This window comes from Syngnathus leptorhynchus, unplaced genomic scaffold (genome assembly GCF_054491065.1).
Source record: "Syngnathus leptorhynchus isolate UIUO unplaced genomic scaffold, UIUO_Slep HiC_scaffold_53, whole genome shotgun sequence".
NCBI lineage: Eukaryota > Metazoa > Chordata > Actinopteri > Syngnathiformes > Syngnathidae > Syngnathus > Syngnathus leptorhynchus.
In genome coordinates, this window is record NW_028232020.1 from 396,047 (window position 1) to 414,169 (window position 18,123).

Sequence of the window (18,123 nt, forward strand, 5' to 3'; positions counted from 1 at the left end):
ATCCACTATACCATGAAGACTTCACTAGTGTTGCAGGGAAGGAATGTACACTATATGGTTTAATGGAGCATTCTCTGACTCCACCACCAGCTCTGCCTCTGACTTCAGCTCCACCTCTGACTTCAGCACCGCCTCCGGCTCTGCCTCTGACTTCAGCTCCGCCTCCAGCTCTGCCTCTGACTTCAGCTCCGCCTCCAGCTCTGCCTCTGACTTCAGCCCCACTTCCGCCTTTGACTCTGCCTCCAGCTCCAGACCTGCTCTGCCTTCAGCTCCGCCTCCAGCTCCACACCAGTGTCCGACTTCAGCTCCACCTCCAACCCTGACTTCAGCTCTACCTCTGACTCCAGCTCCACACCAGTCTCACTTCAGCTCCACCTCTGACTCCAGCCCCACACCAGTCTCTGACTTCAGCTCCACCTCTGACTCCAGCCCCACACCAGCTTTGCATCTGACTCCAACTTCATCTTCACCTCTGACTTCAGCTCCACACCAACTCTACCTCTGACTTCATTTCTGCCTCTGACTCCAGCTCTTCACCATCTCTGCCTCTGACTTCAGCCCCACTTCCGCCTCCAACTCCGCCGCCAGCTCCACACCAGTTTCTGACTTCAGCTCCGCCTCTGACTCCAGCTCCACACCAGTTCTGCATCTGACCACAACTTCAGTTCCATCTCTGACAACAGCTTCTCCTCCAACTCCAGCTCCACACCATCTCTGCCACTGACTTCAGCTCTGCCTTCAATTTCGGCACCACACCAAATCTGCCTCTGACTTCAGCTCCGCCTCTGACTTCAGCTCCGCCTACAGCTCCAGCTCCGCCACCAACGCCTTTTCCATGATGACATATTTTCTTTGGTCCCACCGGGATTTGAACTCGGGTCGCTGGGGTGAGAGTCCAGAGCACTATCCACTATACCATGAAGACTTCACTAGTGTTGCAGGGAAGGAATGTACACTATATGGTTTAATGGAGCATTCTCTGACTCCACCACCAGCTCTGCCTCTGACTTCAGCTCCACCTCTGACTTCAGCACCGCCTCCAGCTCTGCCTCTGACTTCAGCTCCGCCTCCAGCTCTGCCTCTGACTTCAGCCCCACTTCCGCCTTTGACTCTGCCTCCAGCTCCAGACCTGCTCTGCCTCTGCCTTCAGCTCCGCCTCCAGCTCCACACCAGTGTCCGACTTCAGCTCCACCTCCAACCCTGACTTCAGCTCTACCTCTGACTCCAGCTTCACACCAGTCTCACTTCAGCTCCACCTCTGACTCCAGCCCCACACCAGCTTTGCATCTGACTCCAATTTCATCTCCGCCTCTGACTCCAGCTCTTCACCATCTCTGCCTCTGACTTCAGCCCCACTTCCGCCGCCAGCTCCACACCAGTTTCAGACTTCAGCTCCACCTCTGACTCCAGCTCCACATCTGACTACAACTTCAGTTCCATCTCACACTACAGCTCCTCCTCCAACTCCAGTTCCACACCATCTCTGCCACTGACTTCAGCTCCACTTCCAATTCCGGCGCCACACCAAATCTGCCTCTGACTTCAGGTCCGCCTCTGACTTCAGCTCCGCCTACAGTTCCAGCTCCGCCTCCAACGCCTTTTCCATGATGACATATTTTCTTTGGTCCCACCGGGATTTGAACTCTAGTCGCTGGGGTGAGAGTCCAGAGCACTATCCACTATACCATGAAGACTTCACTAGTGTTGCAGGGAAGGAATGTACACTATATGGTTTAATGGAGCATTCTCTGACTCCACCACCAGCTCTGCCTCTGACTTCAGCTCCACCTCTGACTTCAGCACCGCCTCCAGCTCTGCCTCTGACTTCAGCTCCGCCTCCAGCTCTGCCTCTGACTTCAGCCCCACTTCCGCCTTTGACTCTGCTTCCAGCTCCAGACCTGCTCTGCCTCTGCCTTCAGCTCCGCCTCCAGCTCCACACCAGTGTCCGACTTCAGCTCCACCTCCAACCCTGACTTCAGCTCTACCTCTGACTCCAGCTCCACACCAGTCTCACTTCAGCTCCACCTCTGACTCCAGCCCCACACCAGCTTTGCATCTGACTCCAATTTCATCTCCGCCTCTGACTTCAGCTCCACACCAGCTCTACCTCTGACTTCATTTCTGCCTCTGACTCCAGCTCTACACCATCTCTGCCTCTGACTTCAGCCCCACTTCCGCCTCCAACTCCGCCGCCAGCTCCACACCAGTTTCTGACTTCAGCTCCACCTCTGACTCCAGCTCCACACCAGTTCTGCATCTGACTTCAACTTCAGTTCCATCTCACACTACAGCTTCTCCTCCAACTCCAGCGCCACACCATCTCTGCCACTGACTTCAGCTCCGCCTTCAATTTCGGCACCACACCAAATCTGCCTCTGACTTCAGCTCCGCCTCTGACTTCAGCTCCGCCTACAGCTCCAGCTCCGCCACCAACGCCTTTTCCATGATGATATATATTCTTTGGTCCCACCGGGATTTGAACTCGGGTCACTGGGGTGAGAGTCCAGAGCACTATCCACTATACCATGAAGACTTCACTAGTGTTACAGGGAAGGAATGTACACTATATGGTTTAATGGAGCATTCTCTGACTCCACCACCAGCTCTGCCTCTGACTTCAGCACCGCCTCCAGCTCTGCCTCTGACTTCAGCTCCGCCTCCAGCTCTGCCTCTGACTTCAGCCCCACTTCCGCCTTTTACTCTGCCTCCAGCTCCAGACCTGCTCTGCCTCTGCCTTCAGCTCCGCCTCCAGCTCCACACCAGTCTCCGACTTCAGCTCCAGCTCCAACCCTGACTTCAGCTCTACCTCTGACTCCAGCTCCACACCAGTCTCACTTCAGCTCCACCTCTGACTCCAGCCCCACACCAGCTTTGCATCTGACTCCAATTTCATCTCCTCCTCTGACTTCAGCTCCACACCAGCTCTACCTCTGACTTCATTTCTGCCTCTGACTCCAGCTCTACACCATCTCTGCCTCTTACTTCAGCCCCACTTCCGCCTCCAACTCCGCCGCCAGCTCCACACCAGTTTCTGACTTCAGCTCCACCTCTGACTCCAGCTCCACACCAGTTCTACATCTGACTTCAACTTCAGTTCCATCTCTGACTACAGCTCCTCCTCCAACTCCAACTCCACACCATCTCTGCCACTGATTTCAGCTCCGCCTCCAATTTCGGCACCACACCAAATCTGCCTCTGACTTCAGCTCCGCCTCTGACTTCAGCCCCACTTCCGCCTTTGACTCTGCCTCCAGCTCCAGACCTGCTCTGCCTCTGCCTTCAGCTCCGCCTCCAGCTCCACACCAGTCTCCGACTTCAGCTCCACCTCCAACCCTGACTTCAGCTCTACCTCTGACTCCAGCTCCACACCAGTCTCACTTCAGCTCCACCTCTGACTCCAGCCCCACACCAGCTTTGCATCTGACTCCAATTTCATCTCCTCCTCTGACTTCAGCTCCAACCCAGCTCTACCTCTGACTTCATTTCTGCCTCTGACTCCAGCTCTACACCATCTCTGCCTCTTACTTCAGCCCCACTTCCGCCTCCAACTCCGCCGCCAGCTCCACACCAGTTTCTGACTTCAGCTCCACCTCTGACTCCAGCTCCACACCAGTTCTGCATCTGACTTCAACTTCAGTTCCATCTCTGACTACAGCTCCTCCTCCAACTCCAACTCCACACCATCTCTGCCACTGATTTCAGCTCCGCCTCCAATTTCGGCACCACACCAAATCTGCCTCTGACTTCAGCTCCGCCTCTGACTTCAGCCCCACTTCCGCCTTTGACTGTGCCTCCAGCTCCAGACCTCCTCTGCCTCTGCCTTCAGCTCCGCCTCCAGCTCCACACCAGTCTCTGACTTCAGCTCCACCTCCAACCCTGACTTCAGCTCTACCTCTGACTCCAGCTCCACACCAGTCTCTGACTTCAGCTCCACCTCTGACTCCAGCCCCACACCAGCTTTGCATCTGACTCCAACTTCATCTCCGCCTCTGACTTCAGTTCCACACCAGCTCTACCTATGACTTCATTTCTGCCTCTGACTCCAGCTCTACACCATCTCTGCCTCTGACTTCAGCCCCACTTCCGCCTCCAACTCCGACGCCAGCTCCACACCAGTTTCTGACTTCAGCTCCCCCTCTGACTCCAGCTCCACACCAGTTCTGCATCTGACCACAACTTCAGTTCCATCTCTGACCACAGCTTCTCCTCCAACTCCAGCTCCACACCATCTCTGCCACTGACTTCAGCTCCGCCTTCAATTTCGGCACCACACCAAATCTGCCTCTGACTTCAGCTCCGCCTCTGACTTCAGCTCCGCCTACAGCTCCAGCTCCGCCACCAACGCCTTTTCCATGATGACATATTTTCTTTGGTCCCACCGGGATTTGAACTCGGGTCGCTGGGGTGAGAGTCCAGAGCACTATCCACTATACCATGAAGACTTCACTAGTGTTGCAGGGAAGGAATGTACACTATATGGTTTAATGGAGCATTCTCTGACTCCACCACCAGCTCTGCCTCTGACTTCAGCTCCACCTCTGACTTCAGCACCGCCTCCAGCTCTGCCTCTGACTTCAGCTCCGCCTCCAGCTCTGCCTCTGACTTCAGCCCCACTTCCGCCTTTGACTGTGCCTCCAGCTCCAGACCTGCTCTGCCTCTGCCTTCAGCTCCGCCTCCAGCTCCACACCAGTCTCTGACTTCAGCTCCACCTCCAACCCTGACTTCAGCTCTACCTCTGACTCCAGCTCCACACCAGTCTCTGACTTCAGCTCCACCTCTGACTCCAGCCCCACACCAGCTTTGCATCTGACTCCAACTTCATCTCCGCCTCTGACTTCAGTTCCACACCAGCTCTACCTATGACTTTATTTCTGCCTCTGACTCCAGCTCTACACCATCTCTGCCTCTGACTTCAGCCCCACTTCCGCCTCCAACTCCGACGCCAGCTCCACACCAGTTTCTGACTTCAGCTCCGCCTCTGACTCCAGCTCCACACCAGTTCTGCATCTGACCACAACTTCAGTTCCATCTCTGACTACAGCTTCTCCTCCAACTCCAGCGCCACACCATCTCTGCCACTGACTTCAGCTCCGCCTTCAATTTCGGCACCACACCAAATCTGCCTCTGACTTCAGCTCCGCCTCTGACTTCAGCTCCGCCTACAGCTCCAGCTCCGCCACCAACGCCTTTTCCATGATGATATATATTCTTTGGTCCCACCGGGATTTGAACTCGGGTCGCTGGGGTGAGAGTCCAGAGCACTATCCACTATACCATGAAGACTTCACTAGTGTTACAGGGAAGGAATGTACACTATATGGTTTAATGGAGCATTCTCTGACTCCACCACCAGCTCTGCCTCTGACTTCAGCACCGCCTCCAGCTCTGCCTCTGACTTCAGCTCCGCCTCCAGCTCTCCCTCTGACTTCAGCCCCACTTCCGCCTTTTACTCTGCCTCCAGCTCCAGACCTGCTCTGCCTCTGCCTTCAGCTCCGCCTCCAGCTCCACACCAGTCTCCGACTTCAGCTCCACCTCCAACCCTGACTTCAGCTCTACCTCTGACTCCAGCTCCACACCAGTCTCACTTCAGCTCCACCTCTGACTCCAGCCCCACACCAGCTTTGCATCTGACTCCAATTTCATCTCCTCCTCTGACTTCAGCTCCACACCAGCTCTACCTCTGACTTCATTTCTGCCTCTGACTCCAGCTCTACACCATCTCTGCCTCTTACTTCAGCCCCACTTCCGCCTCCAACTCCGCCGCCAGCTCCACACCAGTTTCTGACTTCAGCTCCGCCTCTGACTTCAGCTCCGCCTACAGCTCCAGCTCCGCCACCAACGCCTTTTCCATGATGACATATTTTCTTTGGTCCCACCGGGATTTGAACTCGGGTCGCTGGGGTGAGAGTCCAGAGCACTATCCACTATACCATGAAGACTTCACTAGTGTTGCAGGGAAGGAATGTACACTATATGGTTTAATGGAGCATTCTCTGACTCCACCACCAGCTCTGCCTCTGACTTCAGCTCCACCTCTGACTTCAGCACCGCCTCCAGCTCTGCCTCTGACTTCAGCTCCGCCTCCAGCTCTGCCTCTGACTTCAGCCCCACTTCCGCCTTTGACTCTGCCTCCAGCTCCAGACCTGCTCTGCCTCTGCCTTCAGCTCCGCCTCCAGCTCCACACCAGTGTCCGACTTCAGCTCCACCTCCAACCCTGACTTCAGCTCTACCTCTGACTCCAGCTTCACACCAGTCTCACTTCAGCTCCACCTCTGACTCCAGCCCCACACCAGCTTTGCATCTGACTCCAATTTCATCTCCGCCTCTGACTCCAGCTCTTCACCATCTCTGCCTCTGACTTCAGCCCCACTTCCGCCGCCAGCTCCACACCAGTTTCAGACTTCAGCTCCACCTCTGACTCCAGCTCCACATCTGACTACAACTTCAGTTCCATCTCACACTACAGCTCCTCCTCCAACTCCAGTTCCACACCATCTCTGCCACTGACTTCAGCTCCACTTCCAATTCCGGCGCCACACCAAATCTGCCTCTGACTTCAGGTCCGCCTCTGCCTTCAGCTCCGCCTCCAGCTCCACACCAGTCTCTGACATCAGCTCCACCTCCAACCCTGACTTCAGCTCTACCTCTGACTCCAGCTCCACACCAGTCTCTGACTTCAGCTCCACCTCTGACTCCAGCCCCACACCAGCTTTGCATCTGACTCCAACTTCATCTCCACCTCTGACTTCAACTCCACACCAGCTCTACCTCTGACTTCATTTCTGCCTCTGACTCCAGCTCTTCACCATCTCTGCCTCTGACTTCAGCCCCACTTCCGCCTCCAACTCCGCCGCCAGCTCCACACCAGTTTCTGACTTCAGCTCCACCTCTGACTCCAGCTCCACCTCTGACTCCAGCTCCACACCAGTTCTGCATCTGACCTCAACTTCAGTTCCATCTCACACTACAGCTCCTCCTCCAACTCCAGTTCCACACCATCTCTGCCACTGACTTCAGCTCCGCTTCCACTTCCGGCGCCACACCAAATCTGCCTCTGACTTCAGGTCCGCCTCTGACTTCAGCTCCGCCTACAGCTACAGCTCCAACACCTTTTCCATGATGACATATTTTCTTTGGTCCCACCGGGATTTGAACTCGGGTCGCTGGGGTGAGAGTCCAGAGCACTATCCACTATACCATGAAGACTTCACTAGTGTTGCAGGGAAGGAATGTACACTATATGGTTTAATGGAGCATTCTCTGACTCCACCACCAGCTCTGCCTCTGACTTCAGCTCCACCTCTGACTTCAGCACCGCCTCCAGCTCTGCCTCTGACTTCAGCTCCGCCTCCAGCTCTGCCTCTGACTTCAGCCCCACTTCCGCCTTTGACTGTGCCTCCAGCTCCAGACCTCCTCTGCCTCTGCCTTCAGCTCCGCCTCCAGCTCCACACCAGTCTCTGACTTCAGCTCCACCTCCAACCCTGACTTCAGCTCTACCTCTGACTCCAGCTTCACACCAGTCTCTGACTTCAGCTCCACCTCTGACTTCAGCTCCACACCAGCCCTGCCTCCAACTCCAGCCCCACACCAGCTTTGCATCTGACTCCTACTTCATCTCCGCCTCTGACTTCAGCTCCACACCAGCTCTACCTCTGACTTCATTTCTGCCTCTGACTCCAGCTCTACACCATCTCTGCCTCTGACTTCAGCCGGGATTTGAACTCGGGTCGCTGGGGTGAGAGTCCAGAGCACTATCCACTATACCATGAAGACTTCACTAGTGTTGCAGGGAAGGAATGTACACTATATGGTTTAATGGAGCATTCTCTGACTCCACCACCAGCTCTGCCTCTGACTTGAGCTGCATCTCTGACTTCAGCACCGCCTCCAGCTCTGCCTCTGACTTCAGCTCCGCCTCCAGCTCTGCCTCTGACTTCAGCCCCACTTCCGCCTTTGACTGTGCCTCCAGCTCCAGACCTGCTCTGCCTCTGCCTTCAGCTCCGCCTCCAGCTCCACACCAGTCTCTGACTTCAGCTCCACCTCCAACCCTGACTTCAGCTCTACCTCTGACTCCAGCTCCACACCAGTCTCTGACTTCAGCTCCACCTCTGACTCCAGCCCCACACCAGCTTTGCATCTGACTCCAACTTCATCTCCGCCTCTGACTCCAGCTCCACACCAGTTCTGCATCTGACTTCAACTTCAGTTCCATCTCACACTATAGCTCCTCCTCCAACTCCAGTTCCACACCATCTCTGCCACTGACTTCAGCTCCGCTTCCAATTCCGGCGCCACACCAAATCTGCCTCTGACTTCAACTCCGCCTCTGACTTCAGCTCCGCCTACAGCTCCAGCTCCGTCTCCAACACCTTTTCCATGATGACATATTTTCTTTGGTCCCACCGGGATTTGAACTCGGGTCGCTGGGGTGAGAGTCCAGAGCACTATCCACTATACCATTAAGACTTCACTAGTGTTGCAGGGAAGGCATGTACACTATATGGTTTAATGGAGCATTCTCTGACTCCACCACCAGCTCTGCCTCTGACTTCAGCTCCACCTCTGACTTCAGCACCGCCTCCAGCTCTGCCTCTGACTTCAGCTCCGCCTCCAGCTCTGCCTCTGACTTCAGCCCCACTTCCGCCTTTGACTCTGCCTCCAGCTCCAGACCTGCTCTGCCTCTGCCTTCAGCTCCGCCTCCAGCTCCACACCAGTCTCTGACTTCAGCTCCACCTCCAACCCTGACTTCAGCTCTACCTCTGACTCCAGCTCCACACCAGTCTCACTTCAGCTCCACCTCTGACTCCAGCCCCACACCAGCTTTGCATCTGACTCCAATTTCATCTCCGCCTCTGACTTCAGCTCCACACCAGCTCTACCTCTGACTTCATTTCTGCCTCTGACTCCAGCTCTACACCATCTCTGCCTCTGACTTCAGCCCCACTTCCGCCTCCAACTCCTCCGCCAGCTCCACACCAGTTTCTGACATCAGCTCCGCCTCTGACTCCAGCTCCACACCAGTTCTGCATCTGACCACAACTTCAGTTCCATCTCTGACTACAGCTTCTCCTCCAACTCCAGCTCCACACCATCTCTGCCACTGACTTCAGCTCCGCCTTCAATTTCGGCACCACACCAAATCTGCCTCTGACTTCAGCTCTGCCTCTGACTTCAGCTCCGCCTACAGCTCCAGCTCCGCCACCAACGCCTTTTCCATGATGACATATTTTCTTTGGTCCCACCGGGATTTGAACTCGGGTCGCTGGGGTGAGAGTCCAGAGCACTATCCACTATACCATGAAGACTTCACTAGTGTTGCAGGGAAGGAATGTACACTATATGGTTTAATGGAGCATTCTCTGACTCCACCACCAGCTCTGCCTCTGACTTCAGCTCCACCTCTGACTTCAGCACCGCCTCCAGCTCTGCCTCTGACTTCAGCTCCGCCTCCAGCTCTGCCTCTGACTTCAGCCCCACTTCCGCCTTTGACTGTGCCTCCAGCTCCAGACCTCCTCTGCCTCTGCCTTCAGCTCCGCCTCCAGCTCCACACCAGTCTCTGACTTCAGCTCCACCTCCAACCCTGACTTCAGCTCTACCTCTGACTCCAGCTCCACACCAGTCTCTGGCTTCAGCTCCACCTCTGACTTCAGCTCCACACCAGCTCTGCCTCCAACTCCAGCCCCACACCAGCTTTGCATCTGACTCCTACTTCATCTCCGCCTCTGACTTCAGCTCCACACCAGCTCTACCTCTGACTTCATTTCTGCCTCTGACTCCAGCTCTACACCATCTCTGCCTCTGACTTCAGCCGGGATTTGAACTCGGGTCGCTGGGGTGAGAGTCCAGAGCACTATCCACTATACCATGAAGACTTCACTAGTGTTGCAGGGAAGGAATGTACACTATATGGTTTAATGGAGCATTCTCTGACTCCACCACCAGCTCTGCCTCTGACTTCAGCTCCACCTCTGACTTCAGCACCGCCTCCAGCTCTGCCTCTGACTTCAGCTCCGCCGCCAGCTCTGCCTCTGACTTCAGCCCCACTTCCGCCTTTGACTGTGCCTCCAGCTCCAGACCTGCTCTGCCTCTGCCTTCAGCTCCGCCTCCAGCTCCACACCAGTCTCTGACTTCAGCTCCACCTCCAACCCTGACTTCAGCTCTACCTCTGACTCCAGCTCCACACCAGTCTCACTTCAGCTCCACCTCTGACTCCAGCCCCACACCAGCTTTGCATCTGACTCCAATTTCATCTCCGCCTCTGACTTCAGCTCCACACCAGCTCTACCTCTGACTTCATTTCTGCCTCTGACTCCAGCTCTACACCATCTCTGCCTCTGACTTCAGCCCCACTTCCGCCTCCAACTCCTCCGCCAGCTCCACACCAGTTTCTGACATCAGCTCCGCCTCTGACTCCAGCTCCACACCAGTTCTGCATCTGACCACAACTTCAGTTCCATCTCTGACTACAGCTTCTCCTCCAACTCCAGCTCCACACCATCTCTGCCACTGACTTCAGCTCCGCCTTCAATTTCGGCACCACACCAAATCTGCCTCTGACTTCAGCTCTGCCTCTGACTTCAGCTCCGCCTACAGCTCCAGCTCCGCCACCAACGCCTTTTCCATGATGACATATTTTCTTTGGTCCCACCGGGATTTGAACTCGGGTCGCTGGGGTGAGAGTCCAGAGCACTATCCACTATACCATGAAGACTTCACTAGTGTTGCAGGGAAGGAATGTACACTATATGGTTTAATGGAGCATTCTCTGACTCCACCACCAGCTCTGCCTCTGACTTCAGCTCCACCTCTGACTTCAGCACCGCCTCCAGCTCTGCCTCTGACTTCAGCTCCGCCTCCAGCTCTGCCTCTGACTTCAGCCCCACTTCCGCCTTTGACTGTGCCTCCAGCTCCAGACCTCCTCTGCCTCTGCCTTCAGCTCCGCCTCCAGCTCCACACCAGTCTCTGACTTCAGCTCCACCTCCAACCCTGACTTCAGCTCTACCTCTGACTCCAGCTCCACACCAGTCTCTGGCTTCAGCTCCACCTCTGACTTCAGCTCCACACCAGCTCTGCCTCCAACTCCAGCCCCACACCAGCTTTGCATCTGACTCCTACTTCATCTCCGCCTCTGACTTCAGCTCCACACCAGCTCTACCTCTGACTTCATTTCTGCCTCTGACTCCAGCTCTACACCATCTCTGCCTCTGACTTCAGCCGGGATTTGAACTCGGGTCGCTGGGGTGAGAGTCCAGAGCACTATCCACTATACCATGAAGACTTCACTAGTGTTGCAGGGAAGGAATGTACACTATATGGTTTAATGGAGCATTCTCTGACTCCACCACCAGCTCTGCCTCTGACTTCAGCTCCACCTCTGACTTCAGCACCGCCTCCAGCTCTGCCTCTGACTTCAGCTCCGCCGCCAGCTCTGCCTCTGACTTCAGCCCCACTTCCGCCTTTGACTGTGCCTCCAGCTCCAGACCTGCTCTGCCTCTGCCTTCAGCTCCGCCTCCAGCTCCACACCAGTCTCTGACTTCAGCTCCACCTCCAACCCTGACTTCAGCTCTACCTCTGACTCCAGCTCCACACCAGTCTCACTTCAGCTCCACCTCTGACTCCAGCCCCACACCAGCTTTGCATCTGACTCCAACTTCATCTCCGCCTCTGACTTCAGCTCCACACCAGCTCTACCTCTGACTTCATTTCTGCCTCTGACTCCAGCTCTACACCATCTCTGCCTCTGACTTCAGCCCCACTTCCGCCTCCAACTCCTCCGCCAGCTCCACACCAGTTTCTGACATCAGCTCCGCCTCTGACTCCAGCTCCACACCAGTTCTGCATCTGACCACAACTTCAGTTCCATCTCTGACTACAGCTTCTCCTCCAACTCCAGCTCCACACCATCTCTGCCACTGACTTCAGCTCCGCCTTCAATTTCGGCACCACACCAAATCTGCCTCTGACTTCAGCTCTGCCTCTGACTTCAGCTCCGCCTACAGCTCCAGCTCCGCCACCAACGCCTTTTCCATGATGACATATTTTCTTTGGTCCCACCGGGATTTGAACTCGGGTCGCTGGGGTGAGAGTCCAGAGCACTATCCACTATACCATGAAGACTTCACTAGTGTTGCAGGGAAGGAATGTACACTATATGGTTTAATGGAGCATTCTCTGACTCCACCACCAGCTCTGCCTCTGACTTCAGCTCCACCTCTGACTTCAGCACCGCCTCCAGCTCTGCCTCTGACTTCAGCTCCGCCTCCAGCTCTGCCTCTGACTTCAGCCCCACTTCCGCCTTTGACTGTGCCTCCAGCTCCAGACCTCCTCTGCCTCTGCCTTCAGCTCCGCCTCCAGCTCCACACCAGTCTCTGACTTCAGCTCCACCTCCAACCCTGACTTCAGCTCTACCTCTGACTCCAGCTCCACACCAGTCTCTGGCTTCAGCTCCACCTCTGACTTCAGCTCCACACCAGCTCTGCCTCCAACTCCAGCCCCACACCAGCTTTGCATCTGACTCCTACTTCATCTCCGCCTCTGACTTCAGCTCCACACCAGCTCTACCTCTGACTTCATTTCTGCCTCTGACTCCAGCTCTACACCATCTCTGCCTCTGACTTCAGCCGGGATTTGAACTCGGGTCGCTGGGGTGAGAGTCCAGAGCACTATCCACTATACCATGAAGACTTCACTAGTGTTGCAGGGAAGGAATGTACACTATATGGTTTAATGGAGCATTCTCTGACTCCACCACCAGCTCTGCCTCTGACTTCAGCTCCACCTCTGACTTCAGCACCGCCTCCAGCTCTGCCTCTGACTTCAGCTCCGCCGCCAGCTCTGCCTCTGACTTCAGCCCCACTTCCGCCTTTGACTGTGCCTCCAGCTCCAGACCTGCTCTGCCTCTGCCTTCAGCTCCGCCTCCAGCTCCACACCAGTCTCTGACTTCAGCTCCACCTCCAACCCTGACTTCAGCTCTACCTCTGACTCCAGCTCCACACCAGTCTCTGACTTCAGCTCCACCTCTGACTCCAGCCCCACACCAGCTTTGCATCTGACTCCAACTTCATCTCCGCCTCTGACTTCAGCTCCACACCAGCTCTACCTCTGACTTCATTTCTGCCTCTGACTCCACACCTTCAGTTCCATCTCTGACTACAGCTTCTCCTCCAACTCCAGCTCCACACCATCTCTGCCACTGACTTCAGCCCGCCTTCAATTTCGGCACCACACCAAATCTGCCTCTGACTTCACATCCGCCTCTGACTTTAGCTCCGCCTACAGCTCCAGCTCCGCCACCAACGCCTTTTCCATGATGACATATTTTCTTTGGTCCAACCGGGATTTGAACTCGGGTCGCTGGGGTGAGAGTCCAGAGCACTACCCACTATACCATGAAGACTTCACTAGTGTTGCAGGGAAGGAATGTACACTATATGGTTTAATGGAGCATTCTCTGACTCCACCACCAGCTCTGCCTCTGACTTCAGCTCCACCTCTGACTTCAGCACCGCCTCCAGCTCTGCCTCTGACTTCAGCTCCGCCTCCAGCTCTGCCTCTGACTTCAGCCCCACTTCCGCCTTTGACTCTGCCTCCAGCTCCAGACCTGCTCTGCCTCTGCCTTCAGCTCCGCCTCCAGCTCCACACCAGTCTCCGACTTCAGCTCCACCTCCAACCCTGACTTCAGCTCTACCTCTGACTCCAGCTCCACACCAGTCTCACTTCAGCTCCACCTGACTCCAGCCCCACACCAGCTTTGCATCTGACTCCAATTTCATCTCCGCCTCTGACTTCAGCTCCACACCAGCTCTACCTCTGACTTCATTTCTGCCTCTGACTCCAGCTCTACACCATCTCTGCCTCTGACTTCAGCCCCACTTCCGCCTCCAACTCCGACGCCAGCTCCACACCAGTTTCTGACTTCAGCTCCCCCTCTGACTCCAGCTCCACACCAGTTCTGCATCTGACCACAACTTCAGTTCCATCTCTGACCACAGCTTCTCCTCCAACTCCAGCTCCACACCATCTCTGCCACTGACTTCAGCTCCGCCTTTAATTTCGGCACCACACCAAATCTGCCTCTGACTTCAGCTCCGCCTACAGCTCCAGCTCCGCCACCAACGCCTTTTCCATGATGACATATTTTCTTTGGTCCCACCGGGATTTGAACTCGGGTCGCTGGGGTGAGAGTCCAGAGCACTATCCACTATACCATGAAGACTTCACTAGTGTTGCAGGGAAGGAATGTACACTATATGGTTTAATGGAGCATTCTCTGACTCCACCACCAGCTCTGCCTCTGACTTCAGCTCCACCTCTGACTTCAGCACCGCCTCCAGCTCTGCCTCTGACTTCAGCTCCGCCTCCAGCTCTGCCTCTGACTTCAGCCCCACTTCCGCCTTTGACTGTGACTCCAGCTCCAGACCTGCTCTGCCTCTGCCTTCAGCTCCGCCTCCAGCTCCACACCAGTCTCTGACTTCAGCTCCACCTCCAACCCTGACTTCAGCTCTACACCAGTCTCTGACTTCAGCTCCACCTCTGACTCCAGCCCCACACCAGCTTTGCATCTGACTCCAACTTCATCTCCGCCTCTGACTTCAGTTCCACACCAGCTCTACCTCTGACTTCATTTCTGCCTCTGACTCCAGCTCTACACCATCTCTGCCTCTGACTTCAGCCCCACTTCCGCCTCCAACTCCGCCGCCAGATCCACACCAGTTTCTGACTTCAGCTCCGCCTCTGACTCCAGCTCCACAGCAGTTCTGCATCTGACCACAACTTCAGTTCCATCTCTGACCACAGCTTCTCCTCCAACTCCAGCTCCACACCATCTCTGCCACTGACTTCAGCTCCGCCTTCAATTTCGGCACCACACCAAATCTGCCTCTGACTTCAGCTCCGCCTCTGACTTCAGCTCCGCCTACAGCTCCAGCTCCGCCACCAACGCCTTTTCCATGATGACATATTTTCTTTGGTCCCACCGGGATTTGAACTCGGGTCGCTGGGGTGAGAGTCCAGAGCACTATCCACTATACCATGAAGACTTCACTAGTGTTGCAGGGAAGGAATGTACACTATATGGTTTAATGGAGCATTCTCTGACTCCACCACCAGCTCTGCCTCTGACTTCAGCTACACCTCTGACTTCAGCACCGCCTCCAGCTCTGCCTCTGACTTCAGCTCCGCCTCCAGCTCTGCCTCTGACTTCAGCCCCACTTCCGCCTTTGACTCTGCCTCCAGCTCCAGACCTGCTCTGCCTCTGCCTTCAGCTCCGCCTCCAGCTCCACACCAGTGTCCGACTTCAGCTCCACCTCCAACCCTGACTTCAGCTCTACCTCTGACTCCAGCTTCACACCAGTCTCACTTCAGCTCCACCTCTGACTCCAGCCCCACACCAGCTTTGCATCTGACTCCAATTTCATCTCCGCCTCTGACTCCAGCTCTTCACCATCTCTGCCTCTGACTTCAGCCCCACTTCCGCCGCCAGCTCCACACCAGTTTCAGACTTCAGCTCCACCTCTGACTCCAGCTCCACATCTGACTACAACTTCAGTTCCATCTCACACTACAGCTCCTCCTCCAACTCCAGTTCCACACCATCTCTGCCACTGACTTCAGCTCCACTTCCAATTCCGGCGCCACACCAAATCTGCCTCTGACTTCAGGTCCGCCTCTGACTTCAGCTCCGCCTACAGTTCCAGCTCCGCCTCCAACGCCTTTTCCATGATGACATATTTTCTTTGGTCCCACCGGGATTTGAACTCGGGTCGCTGGGGTGAGAGTCCAGAGCACTATCCACTATACCATGAAGACTTCACTAGTGTTGCAGGGAAGGAATGTACACTATATGGTTTAATGGAGCATTCTCTGACTCCACCACCAGCTCTGCCTCTGACTTCAGCTCCACCTCTGACTCCAGCTCCACACCAGTCTCTGACTTCAGCTCCACCTCTGACTCCAGCCCCACACCAGCTTTGCATCTGACTCCAACTTCATCTCCGCCTCTAACTTCAGCTCCACACCAGCTCTACCTCTGACTTCATTTCTGCCTCTGACTCCACAACTTCAGTTCCATCTCTGACTACAGCTTCTCCTCCAACTCCAGCTCCACACCATCTCTGCCACTGACTTCAGCTCCGCCTCCAATTTCGGCACCACACCAAATCTGCCTCTGACTTCAGCTCCGCCTACAGCTCCAGCTCCGCCACCAACGCCTTTTCCATGATGACATATTTTCTTTGGTCCCACCGGGATTTGAACTCTAGTCGCTGGGGTGAGAGTCCAGAGCACTATCCACTATACCATGAAGACTTCACTAGTGTTGCAGGGAAGGAATGTACACTATATGGTTTAATGGAGCATTCTCTGACTCCACCACCAGCTCTGCCTCTGACTTCAGCTCCACCTCTGACTTCAGCACCGCCTCCAGCTCTGCGTCTCTGACTTCAGCTCCACCTCCAACCCTGACTTCAGCTCTACACCAGTCTCTGACTTCAGCTCCACCTCTGACTCCAGCCCCACACCAGCTTTGCATCTGACTCCAACTTCATCTCCGCCTCTGACTTCAGTTCCACACCAGCTCTACCTCTGACTTCATTTCTGCCTCTGACTCCAGCTCTACACCATCTCTGCCTCTGACTTCAGCCCCACTTCCGCCTCCAACTCCGCCGCCAGATCCACACCAGTTTCTGACTTCAGCTCTGCCTCTGACTCCAGCTCCACAGCAGTTCTGCATCTGACCACAACTTCAGTTCCATCTCTGACCACAGCTTCTCCTCCAACTCCAGCTCCACACCATCTCTGCCACTGACTTCAGCTCCGCCTTCAATTTCGGCACCACACCAAATCTGCCTCTGACTTCAGGTCCGCCTCTGACTTCAGCTCCGCCTACAGCTCCAGCTCCGCCTCCAACACCTTTTCCATGATGACATATTTTCTTTGGTCCCACCGGGATTTGAACTCGGGTCGCTGGGGTGAGAGTCCAGAGCACTATCCACTATACCATGAAGACTTCACTAGTGTTGCAGGGAAGGAATGTACACTACATGGTTTAATGGAGCATTCTCTGACTCCACCACCAGCTCTGCCTCTGACTTCAGCTCCACCTCTGACTTCAGCACCGCCTCCAGCTCTGCCTCTGACTTCAGCTCCGCCTCCAGCTCTGCCTCTGACTTCAGCCCCACTTCCGCCTTTGACTCTGCCTCCAGCTTCAGACCTGTTCTGCCTCTGCCTTCAGCTCTGCCTCCAGCTCCACACCAGTCTCCGACTTCAGCTCCACCTCCAACCCTGACTTCAGCTCTCTCTGACTCCAGCTCCACACCAGTCCCTGACTTCAGCTCCACCTCTGATTTCAGCTCCACACCAGCTCTGCCTCCAACTCCAGCCCATCACCAGCTTTGCATCTGACTCCTACTTCATCTCCGCCTCTGACTTCAGCTCCACACCAGCTCTACCTCTGACTTCATTTCTGCCTCTGACTCCAGCTCTACACCATCTCTGCCTCTGACTTCAGCCGGGATTTGAACTCGGGTCGCTGGGGTGAGAGTCCAGAGCACTATCCACTATACCATGAAGACTTCACTAGTGTTGCAGGGAAGGAATGTACACTATATGGTTTAATGGAGCATTCTCTGACTCAACCACCAGCTCTGCCTCTGACTTCAGCTCCACCTCTGACTTCAGCACCGCCTCCAGCTCTGCCTCTGACTTCAGCTCCGCCTCCAGCTCTGCCTCTGACTTCAGCCCCACTTCCGCCTTTGACTCTGCCTCCAGCTCCAGACCTGCTCTGCCTCTGCCTTCAGCTCCGCCTCCAGCTCCACACCAGTCTCCGACTTCAGCTCCACCTCCAACCCTGACTTCAGCTCTACCTCTGACTCCAGCTCCACACCAGTCTCACTTCAGCTCCACCTCTGACTCCAGCCCCACACCAGCTTTGCATCTGACTCCAACTTCATCTCCGCCTCTGACTTCAGCTCCACACCAGCTCTACCTCTGACTCCAGCTCTACACCATCTCTGCCTCTGACTTCAGCCCCACTTCCGCCTCCAACTCCGCCGCCAGCTCCACACCAGTTTCTGACTTCAGCTCCACCTCTGACTCCAGCTCCACACCAGTTCTGCATCTGACTTC